At 35.1% G+C, this 19,273-nt stretch overlaps 1 protein-coding gene across 4 annotated transcripts in view; it reads left to right on the top strand.

The window, feature by feature from the left end:
- LOC143896545 (UNC93-like protein) overlaps positions 1-19,273 on the top strand; it is a 67,982-nt gene that overhangs the window by 6,450 nt on the left and 42,259 nt on the right. The window contains exon 1 of one of the 4 annotated variants that reach the window (XM_077404482.1): positions 7,624-7,862. The exons of 1 other annotated variant lie outside the window; for it this stretch is intronic. The gene's annotated coding sequence lies outside the window, so the exon portion shown is untranslated. Of the gene's footprint in view, positions 1-7,623; positions 7,898-9,294; positions 9,903-19,273 lie in introns of those variants that run through there. 2 more of the 4 variants (XM_077404483.1, XM_077404481.1) reach the window with 2 other exon arrangements.

Raw genomic sequence — 19,273 nt, 5'->3', positions numbered from 1 at the left:
ATTAACGAATTACAGCGTTATCGTTAATTTTTCATTTTTTACAGTTACTTAAATAACGACCAAGCAACATTAAAGTTACGTATAATGAATTACGAAGTTAGCATATAACGCAAACTTCTTTTAATTATGATTTAAAATTGCATATCGATATAAAGTTACCTCCAGATTTTAAAGCTGTTATTAATGAATTTAGTCTTTTTCCGCTTGAAGGCATTACTCAATTAAAATACTAGTATTTTGCTTTCAATAAATATTACACTGTAAATGATTACGTACATATAAATGTATACACTGTTGGAAAATTTGTGTTAAATATAACATAAATCACATGTCCAAAACGGTCCACTCAAATTTTTGTGTTAATTTAACATAATATGGATGTGTTAAGTGGTAACACTGATATTATGTTAAAATATTTCAACAGAAAGGAAATGTAATTCTGATCGTAATTTGAAGTTAATTATGTGTACAATTAACATAACTTTTATGTTGAAGTTGAGATTGTAAAATAAAATCAACACTCTATTTCTGTAAATTTTCATTCCTGCTTCTTTTATAGAGTAAAATCAACATTATTTTTCTGTAAATTTTAACACATTTAATAAATACGTTCAAATTGTGTTACTTTAACATATTTTTTAAGTTATTTTAATTATTTTACACTTTGAATTTGTAAAATTCAATTAACATAGCAGGCATATGTTAAATCTACACACGTATGTGTTGATTATTTTACACAAAAATTTTAACAAGGACTTTTTTTAACACACAGGACCTCTGTTTTCAACAGTGTACGATTGAGAAATACATTGATACAGGTTTCCAGCAAATCTTTATAAATAGTCATATAGACACATTTAGTTATTTGGAATTAAATTATAACAATATATATGTTTTACTTTTCTATCGCATTATATTTTGTAACGGTAGATTTTTTTACTAATTTAAAGTCAGCATTATTTTAACAAAAATTGTTCTTATTTATTAAAATTTTCACAATTTTTAACATTATGTATCTGTATAACTTTTAAATTAAATTTTGTAAAAGTTTGCTTGAAATTAAATCAAGATTGTGATTATTATCTTCTTATCTTAGTTTGCCAGAAAAATTATTATTTGTTTGAGATTTCTCGGTACTTCTTCTGAGGAAATATGTTAGTACAATTACAAATGTTGACTGAAAAATCTGTCGTTAAAAAAAATAATGCAAACATTCTGTGAAACATTCTGCGTGACAGTTATATTTGTTACGTTAATGTAATGACAAAAATGAAATATCTTATGTGACAACTATACATTTTGTGTATTCTTTGATTTTTCTTTCCAACAAAACGCATTTGAAAGATAATAATTTTTTTTGTGTGTAAAACGATACATAGAAAACAATGCAGAAACGTGATAAATTGCTTCTTGAAGATATGGCATATCAAGAGAACATGCTGCAGTATGTATTTACCACTAGAAACACGTTACACCATTATTACATGACTTAAAATTTGTAAAAATGGTAATAGAATAAAATAAACACCAGACATGGACGTTGTTTTATCGCCAATAGTCAAAATGAAATAATCGGAGGAAAATATTAGGTGTAAATTAATACGGCGAATAGTTTACTGTGAATGCTCTGGTGTTTGACTTGTTGATTTCATATAAACATGCTTTCTTGATGAGCAAATTTGTTCGGGAACTCCCCACTGATGAGGAAGATTTGATCGCTCAATTCTCGACTTGCTTTCCGGTTACGAATGACATCAAGACACTTGCGATTAAAAAATGACGTAAAGTAATAATTTTGCAGAAACTGACAAATGCATTTATCTTTTAAGTCGTTGTCATTTAGTCAAAATTATAAAAAAATTTCTTTTATATATATATATATATATTTTTTTTTTATTTTTGAACTATACTTTAAATAGATTATTTAATATACAGACTTTTTCTTATGATTTTGTGCATTATTGTTTTATTGACTATTTATTATATATAATATAAAGTTTTTTAAATATGAATTATTTTGTTTATTCTTTATTATTGCGTGTCGAGAGAGAGAGAGAGAGAGAGAGAGAGAGAGAGAGAGAGAGAGAGAGAGAGAGAGAGAGAGAGAGAGAGAGAGAGAGAGAGAGAGAACAGCAGGTGCAGATTTGATTTTACTATTTCTGACGGACATTTTTTTTAGCTATAAAACAACAATGATAACGTTGATTCTGTGTCTCGATTCTTGTTTGAACCAGTTCTTGAAAATTTCGAAACACGATATATAATACATCGCATTGTGATGAATCGTGCGTTTAATTTAATCTATTTGAATTGTGATGTGTACTCTCTACGTTAATTGAACAGCGTCTACATAATATACGCGATTTATTTCCCTCGCGTCTGTTGAAATACAATTGCAGCATTTTCTCAATGTTGGCTTTTGGCGCACTTGATTATATTATCATGTATCACGTAATAGTCTGGCCCGCACGTGCCATTGGGATAATATGCGGCGTGACATTATGTTGAAGCAGTTGACATTTCACGAAAAACCTGTCGAATATCAAAGTAATAATATTCTAAACTCCTGAATTTTTTATTATATTATAATAAGTATTATATGTGTTACATTTATAATTAGTCCATGTGCAATTTTTCATACACAACGCACGTAAATACAATATTTTAAAGAAAGATCTTTGATATAAGATTTCTTTTTTTGATTATATTAATCATCGATCTTAATTAAGAAAATTAACATTGATCAACAATAAATCAACATTATTATGATTTGCATGACATTGTGTTATTATTTCTAATTTTGATATCATACATTTCCGCATTGTTCAAGCTTTTTATCAATCAATCGAACTAGATCGAACTGACGGAAAGCACGCTCGAGAGACGTGAACGTGAATGTGAAAATACATCAGTCGGAATAACGTTGGGATAACGATTCTCGGTAGTCACAGATTTTGAGTCATACATTTTACGAGAACGGAACACGTGCTAATTACAATAAGATTCTGAACCGGATTATACTGGAACGAACTAATTCGTGAGACACATTGAATGAAACACGAGCATTGCAGAAAATATGTACATATTGTATGTATTTACATAAAGTCTGACTAAGAATTCTGGCAACTTAATTTAACACCTTCTATGTACACTTAGAATTCTTTTTGTACTCAATATGTCTTAAATATTTTAACGTTTTTAATTTAAATATATACGCTCTCTTTATATTAAGCTTTTTATGCTCTGAATGTATTTAATGTGTCTTATCATCAAAATGTATAATATTTTGTTATTATTATTAAATATAAGAATTTAAGGTTCCTAAAAATATAAATATTTTTAGATAGTGATTTTAACATTTATTTTATCTCATAAAAAATAAAACAATTTTTTACATAATATATGTAAGAAATTAACGATTGATTAATTAATAATTAAAATTATTTGTTTTATGACGACAGGGAATTACAATCTTAATTACTTCATCGATTTGACCACAATATTTGTAGAATTGCAACGGGGAATCGCGATAATTTTCTTCAAACAAATAATGACTGTACTTGAGATAATGATAATTGGGCACCACTCAGTTTTATCGCGCGACACGCGACATATCTCATACACAGATAATTATCAATTAGAAGAGTCAGTCTCACCCTTGTATTCATCGCTCACGTAAATTGGAATGCTTTTTATCTTATCGAGGGGTTGATATCCATGTACAGTAGCACACGCGATTTAATAAAGAATTTTTAACGTAAAACAGTTACATGAAAGTGAAATATCGTTCTACCTTGAAACGATATGCTCGGATTCTTGTAATCTTCTTAAATATACGACGTCAGGTGCATCAAGAAGTCTCTTGACCTCCACCATTATTATTGTCTTGATCCATATGCGGCGCACTTTCTTATCAACGACGACTGATAAGGCCAGTCTTATGCTGAAACCATCAAGTCTGGACTTTTTAATTTTTTATATTTGCTCTTCGAGGCGCCATAAAGACGCACACATTTCACGTTTAAGAGAACAAAAATTTACGCACGATAGAATATAAGTCCATTCATTTCGTCACACTGTAATTACAATCGGACGGCAAGTTTTCTCGCGTTTTAATTATGACTGCGTTTTTGTTTAACATTCCTCATTTCCATATGTATCATGTTTCGCGTAAATGACGTACGTGAGGTGTTTGCTCCCTAAACATCGTCGATTACGTTTTTCAATTTGAGCGCTCACTGGAAAGGAAAATAATTGCTATTCTATACTGTTGTGATTGACCCTATATAGTTTGAGATTAACCCATCTATCAATTTATTTCTCTTACATTCGAAATTTTCAATTGAGCTACATATCTTGCACGAAAATTAATTGTGTTTGGAACACTAAATTTTTTCGGAGCAGTAACATTCCAATTTCAGTATAGGCAGTAACAAATCAATTAATTCTTATTCAAATTCTGATAAGGATTGATCAATAAACAGCGATTATTTGCTGGGTAATGCGTAATTGATATGCCACGTGAAAAACAGAAGATGAGATATTTTTTAAATACCTGCTTTGAAACGTACTGCACGTAACTTTTTCACTTGAAATAATTTACATATTTCCGTTGTGAAGCTTATTCGCAAATCAGACGAGTGTAATGATGCAACGACCATTTTGCACGACTCCTTCACGTGGTTGCAGCCGCATTGAGAGCGTAGAGCATAACTTTCGTTTGTCTCTTATTGCTGGCACACCAGCTATTGTTCGATAACTCACCAAACCGAGTGTCTTGTTACCTCGTCAAATGGCAAATCCGTCGTAAAAAAAGATCGCGGCGAAATCGAACGTGCAACGAGAGACGATTTATCATTGAGATATACTATTCACGATACACTTTTTTTTATGAATGTTTTGAATATGTTCCTTTCACTTTACGATCATTCTGTTGATTTACTCTTACAGAATTATGGTGTTTTATATCATTCTCTGAAATTATAAATATAGAAACAATAATTGATATAAAAAAATGCATCACGATTTGAACTTACATATATTTATGAATTTCTATATTTTTCATCATATTTATAATTAATTCTTATTTACAACACTTTATTAAACTTATCTACAAGATCTACGATATGAATTAAATAAGTGCTCACTTTGTGAAAGAGATTTGAAATTTTTTTCTATATAAAATGTCATAAAAATTTAATTTATATATATTATTATTTAATATATATGTGTATATAAATTTTTTCACATTAAGCTCAATTTTTGGAAAGTTTAAAATCCAAGATATTTTAATAAGAAAGCAATTGTAATTTAGCAACAATAAAAGCAAATTTCTTTTCATTGTAACTCGATGCAATGCACAGTTAAAGTGAGAGAAACTGACTCATCCAGTTATACAACGCAGTATACCAATCGATAATCGCGCGGGTAAAGCACTGGACAACGCACCTATAACGATATGCGAATGACGAACTCGTTTGCCAAAAATTTGTCACAAGGATATTCAAGCGTCCATCGTGGACACCTTGACAATTTTATCGTCGATACAGACATCGGTTCATCAAGTTCCGATTGAAAATCACATTTCAAAGGGTGGCCGATTAAGTTGCAAATACATATTTGGCCGCACGCTCGACCGCACAATGCGGAGCGTGATTCAACTAGCATGTGATTATTATGACGTGTTATTTATGCGAAAATTTCTTGAATACCATTTCTCGCTCATTGCCACTAAGCTCCTGTCCTTCTTTCGGACTGACTTATAACTGACTGCTGATAAACCCGAGGTAATTCTCAAACAGTAGTTTATTTGATGCAGATTACCTGGTGACAATAACACTTTTTTTATGATTTGTTTGCACTGGTAATGTTGACGTGTGACACAACGTGACACACTTCGGCTGCTAGTCACGATGTCAAAATCTGCACAGCGATAATAATGGCGAAATTAAAAATTAAATTAATCTATCCGATAAATGAGCAGATAGACGTTAGTCTAAAAATCTCGTGTCTTTTCTGGCGATCGGCTTGAAAAACGTCACGGAGAAAGTATTGTTCGCTTGATCGCGAGACAGATAGCATCGCGAGGAAATATCTTATATACTCCGTTTCAGTTTCGTTCGGTGAAAGTTGTCAATTGCGCTGATGTTAAAGATACTGATTGTCATTTGTGACTAGAACTTTGAATTACGAGACTAATCGGCTAAATGAGCGTCAAAGTAACTCATAAAGAGATAATGTATTATTTTATTGTGTCTTTTCAGTTTTTTGTTGCAATTCTTTAAACTATATAACAGATTTATTTTTATGAAATTAGAAATTATGAATTTAGAGCAATTTTTAATATGATTAAAAAATTATATACATTTGTCATGCTACAATATGAGACACATTGTTTTCTCTTATTTTACTATTTCAAGTTTTTATTACAAGATACCTACGTTTAGATGCGTAAGAATTGAAAGACTTTGTATATAGTATACTTAATAACGAACTGAAACGGAGTAAGATATTTCCTCGCGATGCAATCTGTCTCGCGATCAAGCGAACGTGCGCGGTTGCCTTAGGTCGATTAGAATTACAGGTGTTTAAAGAGCAGTAGCGATTCTTGATACGATGCCACGGTAACAACTAGAAAAGGACAAGGAAAGACAATAAATCAAGGAGAAGTAGTACGTAGCGTACGCAACCAGCATGTAAAACAAGTAACTCTTTCACCTTGCATTTAGGCGCAATACACCAATATCGATTATTGTCGAGCCTTGTGCCATGGAAAAAACTGATGGTATATCTGATCGTTTCACGTGTGTGTTTCATGTACGGCGAAGAGTCGGTTATACCATTCTTTCTGATATGTCCCACGTGCTTGACACGTGATAGGCATCGTTATATCAACAATAAATTTTATGACAATTGAAAAGAGAATGAAATCAATATCTTTCGTGTGTAATTCTATTTTTGTCTGATCGAAATGAAGAAGCTCGAGTCTTACATGGGACTTATATATAATTGAATAATAACTGCGTACGCTAGCAAAAGATAATGAGCGTGCACGACTGACAGGAGATCACTATGCTTAGGGGAACGTTACGAAACTACCAGAAAATAATGAATAATGATATGTGTGACCGAGCTGCTATCGAATGCATCATAATGCACGTTAACGTCATATCCGAAGCTATCAGATTGCGTCGTAGAATTATAAATAAATAATAATAAATTCTTCATCAGAATTTATATAATCGATAAAGTTAATTAAGGTCAATCAATTAAAATTAGCAATTATATATCGGAAAAATTATATTATTAAAAGAAATATTTATTTCACAAAAATATTTGCATACGTATTATTCTCTAACGGCGACGTACAAGCACGACATTTCTCACGCTTGTGTATACAATGATAACAGGCACAGTGCATTTTCTCTCGACAGTTTAGATAAGATAATTGATGCACACATTTGGTTTATCTTAAAGATCTGCTCTCGCGAATCCGAAAATAGGGGGGGACGATGGCCTATACCAGCGCTACTTGATGATGCCTCCAGGTCGTCTCGCGTGACGTCACGCGGCAACGAATCTTCAAGTACTGTCTCTCGAACAGGATTCTCCGAGTATTCGCGCGGCCGCGATACACGGTGCAACTCGCGATCGGCGAATGCAATTTCTGTGGCGCGTTCGTGTCGCGGCATCGCCGATAACTCGGGAAAAGCCTCTCTTCGCGGACGGTGTATATGACTAACTAAGAAAACGTATTGTGTTGTCGTGTGGCGAAGGATCCGGTGAACCTTAGTCTCCCTTCGAGTCATCGAATCAGTAAGAAGTTGCCTTACTGGGCGACCCGTCGTTCCCTCGAGAGACTGGTATGTCTTTCCATCTCAACGTTTACTAACGCATTGTTAGTATCTATACTAAATTGTCATACTATTGTGCGCGACTAACGACCGAATCATAGCTAATTGTAATTTTATTTCAGCAATTTTTTTTTACATTTGGATCCTCGTGATAAAATCTATTATGCAAAATATTTGTCACACTTCCGGAGTTACGAATACTTTGTGGTAATTGCGAGAAAATTGTACAAACTTTTTAGTGGCAATATATTTTCAAATATATTCCAATTTGTTTGAAATGTATTGCTGCAAATTCGTTGGTTTTAAATTGCTAAAACGTCATTATCATTTTCATCGTTTATATTTTATTATCCTTGTTGTCACGCAATTTTTATACTATATGTGATAATATAGTAATAGTATATGACTTACTAAAATTAATTGAGCACTTTATAATAACGCGGCCTATTTTAATTATTTATCCTTGACCTCCGAGCAATGCCTTTTGTCATGCCGGCTTTGTCGAAAGTAATCTACATGCTGAGGAAAAAGTTCTCCACCGCTGGAAAACACAGTGACCCAGTGACACGTGAAACGCAGCCATTTTACCGGTGTAGAACTTTCGTTTTTCTGTTCGTGAAAGTGTGACCTAGGTTGTTTTAATTTTTCTGAATTAACAGGAGTTCCCCCCCCCCTTTTTTTTAAATTCGCGCGACAATAAACTTCACATTCAAGTAGACCGATGTAATCAAGCATACATTCAATCGCGTATCTTACGACTTATTATTTTCCGCTTGATGCTTCGGATAATGACGTTTCCGAAGGCAGCTGTAAGTCATTTATGTGTTACCTCAATCGTCTTATCCTGAATTATTGTGGATTATTTTCGTATTGTAATGTATTATGTACATTTAATTCTAAAACGACCCATCATAATCGCACATAATCGCACAAACACACTTGTATTCTTTTATTTTCATGTTATAAATGCATTGATATAGTCACAAAGCTGCGAATGTCGGAATTAAACTAAGGAAAATGACGTCTGTGAAATAATCGAGGAGAATTAACAATTACAAAGTTACATAACATTGGAAATAATTTTTATGACGCCAATTTTATAAGTTATAAATAGATTACGTTGTATAATCTCTCATCAAGTGATTTTATAAAATTGAGGAGAAGAAATTATTTGGTAAAATTTAATGAAATCGAGAAGAGGGCTCGAAAAAAATGGACAAACGGGAAGGAACGGTGGGAAAATACATCGGGTGTGCCACACACGCGATTTGAGGCGCCGCGATTTTGGTCTCGTGCGTGTGCAAGATTTAATCCGCACGTGCAATGCGTGCCCCGTGGGGGCTATACCTGTTCACTTGAACGGCGGACACGGCACGGCCAGTGACATAGAAGAGACACACGGGGGAGACAGCAAAACCGAGAAAGAGAGGGGTTTTGAGGAGATGGAAAGGAGGAGGAGGGGGGGGGGCGGAGGAGGCGGAGGAGAAGAAAAGGGAGGTAGGGTAGGAGCAAACGAAGGTGCACTGTGCGCCGCGTGTATAGAGAGAAAACGACGACCGCGACTCGCGCGTATACGAACCCGCGGAGCCGAGAATCGGCGAACCGAGAACCGAACGGCGAACCGCTCACCGATTCCAAAGTCCGCCGACAGTCAGGCAGGTTCAGTTGTCTCCGAAACCCCGAACTGTTCGGACGCGTTTTCCAGAGGTAGTTTCTTTTCGTCCTCCCCCACGAGCGCATTCGCGAACACGCTCCTCGCGCGATCCGCGATCTCGCATCTTTGACAGACACCACCACGTTTCGAAGTGCCTTCGAGAATTCGACTCGACCGCGGAGATCGAATCGGATCGATTCGCGAGAGAGGACAATTCGTTTGCCCGACCTCGGCGAGAACGACGGGGCTAGCCACGGCTGTCAACGTGGGGTTTCCTACCCTCTGCTGCGTCGATAGAACAACCCCTCGCGAGAACCAACCACCTGTCCCGCTGTCCAGCGAGACGAAGGGAAACGCGAGATCGTCGCTGATCCGAACGATCGATTTGCTAAGACGTGAGTATTGTGACTGTGGGGGATTCACCGGGGTTGCGCGCTCGCACGCGAAGAGGGCGACTATCCAACCGACCGTCGTGAACCCTTCTCGTGTGATGCACCACCATCGCGCGCCACGCGCGTAATCGCTATACCAATGAGTTTTAGCCGGACGAAAGATAATTCTGTCTCGCGTTTAGAAAGTAAAGATGCCAAAGTGGGGAGGTCGAATCACCGCGATGGGGAATACGTACGGATAACGCGTGTATATTCATTATTAGATATATTTATGGCCGGCACGAGTGTGCAAAATTAGGTTATTGAAACGTTCCGCGTTGGAACCGAACCACGCAACTCGATGATAATATTGTTTCATATGTTTAAATCGCGCTGGAAAATTACGCTCCGATATTCGCGAGGCTCAACACAAATACAAAAATATTTTTATATGAAGCTGCTATTTATTACGTTACGAGATGTGTAATTTCTGTTTTTTGTTTATCGATGCATTATAAATGCGGCAAATAAGACTTTTGCATCATACGGCAAGTTTTTGTTTGTCAGCAATATAAATATAAATTGGAAAAAAAATGGAATTACATCTGAATGTGATATAATCTCCAGATAATTGAATATAATTTTAGAATATAATTTTTTATGATATTTTATTCGTAATTGTCAATTATGCTAATTATTTATATCAGTAAAAGATAGATTTAAAAAAGATAACATGTCACTTTCGTATGATCATTTATTTCATGTTTTATCTCTTACAAACGTGAAAGTAATATTTTCTGAGAAATATCGTACATTGTGGAGTTAAAAGGATCTGGCCGCTCTGGAGTAAGGAATTCGTACGTAGTTTTATATCTTGGACGGTTTATATGCACGTCCGATCGCTTACAAGCGGCCGCGATACCGAACGCGCTTCGTTTCAATGATGTGGAGCTACGATTGCTCCAAGATATATAGCACACACTCGATGCTAAGAAAACGTAATATACAGCGATTGCGCTTATTCTACGCGATTGTTTCGGAGTAGACTTTCGATAACGAATAGATAAACCCTCTTTGCTTTACGATAATGTAGCATCGCGACGTTTATATCGAGCTGCATAATTTAGATCGCGTTTGTTTTTAACGTCATGATGCAAATGACGGTTACGTTCAGAATCTCATAAGAGAATTGTTGCATTGTGCAACGTTTATATTTTTATACTTAGAATAATTAAAAAATTAAACATTGAATATTAATTCTATAATTAAGACAAAGATATATATATATATTTTTACGTAGTAAATATAATATCTGCGTTGTGTATAAAAAAAAGTATCTCTGCAGATTCGCGTAAAAAAAGAAGAAATAATTTAATTTATTTGAAATATTTTATCAGTCGCCAAATTTTAATTTAATAAAGAGGCATATATGTATATGGAAAGAAGATAGGTAACTTAATAGAAAAGAAGGTAATTAATGGTTTTGCGTTGTAATATATATTCATAGATGTTCGTAAATGCTTTCACTTCGTATAGATATATATGTAGAGAGTTGCACGTGACTTGTAGATGATATCGCGCTCGGTTGTATATTCGATAAATAAAAAATTGTGCCCGCTACATGTCATATTATAAGATATCCAACGAAGTACCTGTCATGTGTCTGCATATTTTGTGGTTTATATTTGATTGTATTTAAAATCTATTATATCAATTACGTTTCCTATTGTAAAATTACGCTAGAAATTCTGTACTAAAGACGAATTACGGGAAGTGTTGTCACCTAACTAATTTCACTTTGCATACCGCATAAGATCTGAACTTTGATTCGCCGTCAATTTCATCGATATTTCATCCGGATGCAGCAAGAGCAAAGCTCTCGTGATCCTTTCTAAAGAAATGTATGATTACTTTATCGTGTGACACATTGTATAAGAATATCAGCAAAGATTTCAACAAAGATGTTACATTAGCAGGCACAATGAATTTTTCTTTGTTGTTCGCGATATTATGTATACGCTCTTCGTGAGATGACAATTTCGTATCCGCTAGCGAAAGTTTTTCTGGCAGGATTGAAATGTGGGAATTCCAATATGCAAAAATTTAAACCTCGATGTCGCAGAAGTGAAAAAAAAGAACTGTCTATACTTTATTATTATTATTTTTTGTCTCGCAGTTTACCGAAGAGAAAATATATAACTTTGCAATTAGCAATAAGATACATTATTTTTCACACAAACGATTTCCATTGAATGGCTTTTTTATATTGATCTTGCAATAAAGAAAAAGATATATAGCATTCGCCTGCGTATTAACATCAACAGAAAGGCCAATTGCGCTAACACACATTCTGTATAAATTATACTTCTATTAATATCGCACGACCACGCCTCTGAGTCCGTGTAATATCGAGCGACGCGAGGCGACCAGGTATAATGACTAATTAAACCCGCGATAAGGATAATGAAATATTTCAGAAACCGTAAGGGAGACGTGCGCTATATGATGCGCGGTAATGTAACGAGGCAGAATGGAGTTATGAGAGCATCTAATGAACGCTTAATATACACTAGCGATTTTTCACAAATGTTAGAAGTCATATGTGTATAATCACCACGTGCGCATGTATATGTCTTCCTGTTTTCGAGCGCGCGCTTTTCTTAATCATCCGAAATGTAAAGATTTTCAGTTGCTCGACATACGCAACATTCACAGACGCTGAATAACAATGATTTATCTTGTTCTCGACCGTATCGCACATAGCTCGAATAGTCTTTCCTTTATCTCTCCTTTTTTTCGTTCATACTTTGAGCATTATGAGAAACATGTATAACGAAATCTTCAACGGTGATGTGTTCAAGAGGCGTGCGGGAGCAGACGAAATCGTTAAGACATTTATGACCGTCAAGTGCGATATAAAATTGCGCCGTGTGCGCTTAAAGACATCGTAGTTAAGGAGTAGAGATAACATTACGTTTTCCGGTTTACTTGACATGCCGTGCAAGCTCGCCGAAATACAAAACTATACGCTCGTGTAACGTATTATTAAAACAATCGGATGTCGAAATTCATTCCTTGCACTTGGAACCTAGAAATAATACAAATTTTCTTAGTGGTGCCAATTTACAACCGCAGGTGATTTTAATAGATTATATAACCCAAGATTTTCCTCGAGATATTTTCTAGATTAAAAAATGCATGACAGATTTTATGCGCTGTTTAATCCATCAATACACATCAGTAACTAATCATTTTTATTAAGTATTTACATACTTAACATACATTTACTTTTATTAACGTGCAACAGATAGCATTTAAGAACGCTGCAATTTATTTTACGGTTAGGTCATTACGTTGATTCGTCATTTTAATGCACTCATTCTTGACAAAGGTCTTTTGATCATTGCACAATTGTGATAATGAATATGGTGATAATGAATATGGCATTTTTCTATGTTATTAATTTTTCTCCGGACAACGTCTCCGGACTACTCATAAAAATTACTTTTTAATTAAATTAAAGAGTGTTATGTATACATGAAGTTACTTGTTGATTAAATTTTAATAATATATATTTGGATTTAAATTATGTATGCACCCAATTAGAAATTCAAGATAAAATTTAAACACAGATTTGCGGGGGGAAAAGACTCATATATATATATATGTAACGTATCATTGTATGATCTATAAGAAAGGAAATAACGTTAATCTCTATTTGTCAACATCATATCTCGATAATTGAGACTTGATATTTTGCGTACACACACTTTAGCAAATAGTAGGCGGCATACAAATCTCGCGTAACGGTTATTACATTTACAGTTAGTTTTACACATTTCTCGCACAGAAGTGCTAATAACCACAGTTATTTTCCTTCGGGTGCGATCGAGTTGAAGAAGATTGGCCACTGTGGCCACGGTGCATAATGAATCAGAGATTTTTGCATTGAGGATCCTCGCGTGTGTGATCTATTATGCTCTTCCACGTGAAGACTGCACATCGATGCAGGCACACCTTACCAGGTGATTCGTTGTGAAACGGTTGTAACATTCACGAGCCGATCGTTTCGCGGACTTTCTAAACCATGGCGAATATAGTATCCGGCCACGTGCGTGCGTTTGTCTCGCGCGTCTCAGTCAGTACACGGCGAATAGATGCAGGTGCAACGAAGTGTCTAAGAATGGGCGAAATAATGTACATACAAGCGTATTGGCATTGATACCGATACATCGATATAGGATTATTGACAGCGCGCGCTCGTATAAAATCTCGTACCGCCAATTAATCGGCGGTTCTTAATTGTTTCGTATGACAGAAGTTCCGGAGCGATTATTCATGTCAGGTTTCGCTCTCGCTAGATTTTTTTTTTTTTTATTAGATATTTTAGGACGGATTATTTTACTCTATTCTCGACGGATCAGTTTTGCCCCTAATCTTGTTATATAACGAGATGCATATAAATATATATGATTGCTATATTTAATTCGCGATTGCACGCACAGATACGGCGGAATTAAGATGCGCCGGGATGAAAATGCGAGTATGAAAATTAATTTTGTTAGAAAAACGAGTGGGGATCTATCGCGTGCTCTGCGCGTGTCCTACATTGTGTTCGGAGACGCGTGTTGGGCATTAGCGTGCGAATATAATTACGATCCGCATGGTTGAAAATCGTTCAGAGCCATAATTATATTTCCTGCATATTCCTCGACTCGCGTTTAGTCACAATTGATAATGCGGCGTGTTAATACGACGATATTGCGCGATGTAAAAGCGATGCGAAGCATCTTTATTAAGATAAGTAGAGTCTGATCGAACAGCGTTTTGCCTTTCACAGTTCTTTGTGTATCGAAATCGCGGAGGTATGCCGAGCGAACACGCCTTCGAGAAAGCTACTAATAAAGCCAACGTAGTGTCGTTTGTAATCAACGTTAGTCTAATTTAATTGGTACAACATTGCGCTGACGCCGATCAACGCAACGGTGCAGTACGTCAATGCGTGAACGCAGCTGAGTCTTCCATGTGTATAAATAATGCAAAATTCTTCCGCGACCGGACGTGATATACAAGCGAGTATTTAGTATAACACGTAATATATATCATCGCGGACACAGACTTTTATATTGCAATGTTATTAAATTTTAAGTTGTCCGTAGAATTACTAGTGCTTAACAGACAATAGCAAAAACAATAATAAACATACAAGTTTACTCTCTTCAAACTAATTAGATAAATAAATTATAATTAGTTTTTGCAATACTTATTCTTGTGAAAATAAGCTACAAGAAGGAAATTTTAAATATTTCTATATTTGTTTTCATCCAAATTTATAATTAGACGGTCACTGAATGATTCTGAAATGTTGCGCACACATGAGAGAAATCACATTACTTATTTAAAGCGGCATTATTTGTAGGGCGTACCTATCTGGCTTCTTTTTAAATTCTCAAGATGTAAATTAAAATAATAAGTATAGTATACCCTTTAGAAACCTACTTCATTTTTCAATAAAGTGAGTTTATCGAAATCCATCTCGCAAGATTGGTAAAGATTCCGTTGACTTACGGACAAGGTTGGGGAAGAAGTGCGCGCCGTAATTAATATTGACAAATATCAACCTCGGAAGATCCGCGATGCGGCCGCGGCGTACATTTGCATGCGCGAATGGCGCGCGCTTCTCACGCATGCCGAACGAGCGGCGCGTAGCTCGGTGGCATCTTTTCTTTTCGCAAGGTCCTTTCATGTTGCCTCTGTGTATATATACAATGGATCGGTGTCATCTCTGACCCTGGGTGTAACGGGAGAAAGAGATGACGCGTCGTAGAAATTCGCGTCGAAGGTCAGCTGACACTGCAAGGGGAGTTTTTCTTTCGTTCCCTATTAATCGACAAAAGGATTCGAAAAATCAGAAGGCATTAACATTTAACAGATAACGATTTCGATTCAATTAAAGCAAATTATTCAATATTATGTAATATTAAAGAGATCAATTTCGTTTACGCATTGATTATATCGGTGAATATGATTACGTTCGCAGTGATTTCTTGATGAGATCTTTCATCGCGCGCATTAAAAAAGAAATATCTATTTTTTTCTATATTAAATACCACGGCAATTACGATTGGCAAGATTCTTTAATTAGGGGATCGTTTTTCGTTGATCGATAACAGATAACAGTCAACAGTCACGAGTTTCGATTACCGTTACAGACCAGTTTATCTTTCTTGCGAGTCGCTTAATGACATGCGTGACGCCATCTGATCGATCAATTTGATCCGCCAAGAAAGCATTGCCCCTTTCGGGTCTTGTGCGTGCAATCTCCGTTTCTCACCGATGGTCAATGATGTAACGCGTAATGTGGCAACTAATGAATTCTTCAATCAATGGATACTTAATTCTGGATCGATATTTCTTCGAATAATATCGTTTGTTTTAATATTACGCAGTATTTTCCGTGAGACATCATAGATTGTCGAATAGAGGCACAGATAGTCGTGAAAGAAGATAAGAAAAAAATATACGTGAATTTATACCGTGAATTTAATGCTCACTGTGAATTTATAAGTAATCTTACAATTTATTTTTGCAGCTTTTCTGTTTAATCGTAAAATATTAATTCGGAACTGTCAATTAAAAAACAAAGTTGCGGTTGCTAAAGGGTACTACTTATTATTTTAATTTACATCTCGATTGTGTTAAATACATACGTAGTTTCCGTAAATACAATGATCGCTTAAAGTGCCGGAGAAAAATTACTGAGTCGATAGAAAACTTCTACCGGATACTTCTAATCACTTCGCGAACATAACAGCGCATTTATTGTCATCAAGAATCATTAGTAAACTGTTTCATCGAGTTGGATATTATATAATCGCTATATCGCTTAAATTACTGTGCACGTAAAAAGCAAAGATGATGCATATCCTGTTAATTTCCTCGGTCTTTCGAAATCTATAATAAACGTTGGAACTAAAAATATGAATTTTATTTCATGAAGTTAGAGGGTACCATAATATTACAAATTATTTTCGCAGATAATTATCAACATACTTTTTCTGGCTTCGCTATATACTCACGTAACTTGATAAATGTAAATTTGAACGCATTCAAATTCAAGTTTTTACATAATAATCTTGCATAATATTTATTGCTATAAAAATTATTAATATTAATATTTTATATATTACAATATTGAAAATTATAAAAAATATAACAAAATATATACAATATCTAACAGAATATATACAAAACTAAATTCATGAGACAACATAGATTCGTTATCCGTTAATGTGCAAGTTAAAGTTATGAAAAGCACGGTTTTCATGATAGGAATGTTTTTTGTATTTATCATATATGCACGTGAACATAAAACTGGATCAGGGCGAGCGCGCACGATTCGGAAGACTGTTGCGACAAGGAGATATACGATGAACCCGCGAGAAATTGGCACGTGCACGGAGAGAATTTTTTGTTATATATTTTACCCTTAAATTCACTACAAACTTGGGACAACTTGGCAACCAAGGATTTTTTTAAATATGCAAAAGACATTTTACAAACAACGTGATAAAAATTACCAAGCAAATTAGTAAATTTTGAAAATATATTGAAATTTCCCAGATATATTTTACAATAGTAAAATTAATCAAACATATTTTATATTATTTTAATGTAATAGATATTAATATTTTTTATTATGGTGGATATTAATCAGAATAGCTCGCATAAAATTCTTGGTGGTACATGTTGTCTCACAACCATACCATGATTTCAGGGTAAATTTTAAGAGAAAATTCTCTTTGTGCGGTGTCCGCAAATAATTTGTTTGCAATAATGACCGTCCAAGGCCGATAATTTTATAAAGATTCTCTGTTTTACCGGATCGGCGTCGCGCTCTTCCCTTTCGCTTCACCCGGAAACGCGCGCACGATTATATCGGATTGAGCAATCAAATCGAATATAGACACCGCCGCGCCGGGAGGATCGAACGGGGAAAACGTTGCCTCAGCAATTTAATAACGCCTCGGGACAGGTCGCATATACGTCCTGTGCAAATAGCCGCGTTCTAAAAAGTAGATTCTCTTGCGCGCTTACTTGCGCGTGTTGTGGCCTCGATTCGCCGCCACGGCCTTCCCAGATTGCCCGAGAGACGTTCATAGACTCCCAACGAAACGACGCGAAAGTGTATATACCATTAAAGAATTTTACTCTTGTATGTAGGAGCACGTAGTTTTTTACGACTTCTCAGAAATCGCACACTTTTTTCTAATACAATATTTACGCTACATAAAGTTGTTAATTCTTCAAAAAAAATCGTTCGTATAATATTAAACAAATTAAACTTTATAATTATTATTATTATTATTATGTTTAGTATATAATAACAATATATTATTGTTATTCTATTAATTTTTATGTACAATTAATCTCAATTTGTAGCGAGAAATATTACTTGTGCTGTCTGGAATATAATATTTCTAATTTCTTAGCTTAGCTAGAGGACAAATAGAATTATTAGCATTTTAGCGTCTCTCATAAAAATGTAGGTGCGTTATCTTTCATATAGTGCAACAATACGGAAAATATCGAAATCGCGTTTATATATATAGCCGCTTTATGGTCGTGTGTAATATCTATAACTACAAAATTACATCTTTACGCGGAATCCAAGTGCACTCTGGCAGTATTAACAGGTACGGTATGAGTGAGCCTTAGAGTATCTGATAGTAAGAGGAAGGGAGAAAGGCGGAGGAAACGGAAAGAGATTTGAATGCCGGTCAAGCCGCTTTGCCGGTACCTTGACCTTGTCTTGACCACAGACTACAGTCCGGTTCGCTCTAAATCCATGTGCATATGGGTGTTTTTCACTGTGATTTTTTGAGACATCAATAATGACGCATTAGATAGATAATTAATCAAATAGACATTTATATGTGAAAGGTTCTTTTTCAATTGTTAGAATTGCTAGAATGTCTCGAATCAAACGACGTTCTATAGATAAGATTATTATAAGCTGTTAGCACAACACACACATACGGAACTTGAATTAAATTAAATCGTCGAATTAAGCGACGTAATGCAAAATTCATGGAGCATAAAGTCGAAAGTTCTTCTCCGTTCTAGATGATAGAGCAACTAACGCGCGGTCATTGCCTTTGGAGAGTTCGATCGGCAGATTCGATGATGCCAAGAAACGCGGATATCGCGGTATCTTCTTGGTTGAGGATAGCTCGAGAGTAATCAGTTTCATATCGAATAAGTACCAATGTTGTTACAAATTATACTTTATTTGCTGAATGCAGTTTGAGCGATCAAAAACATTGACCACTATTTTAATTTTAATTCCAATGTTTTAACATGTATGTATATCTAAGCGATCTTAGCAATTTATA

The sequence above is a fragment of the Temnothorax americanus genome, unplaced genomic scaffold (genome assembly GCF_048541705.1).
Source record: "Temnothorax americanus isolate GAGA-0224 unplaced genomic scaffold, ASM4854170v1 Scaffold19, whole genome shotgun sequence".
In the NCBI taxonomy this organism is placed as follows: Eukaryota; Metazoa; Arthropoda; class Insecta; order Hymenoptera; family Formicidae; genus Temnothorax; species Temnothorax americanus.
Note: the sequence above shows the minus strand (reverse complement) of the source record. Positions and strands in the feature narration are given on the sequence as shown.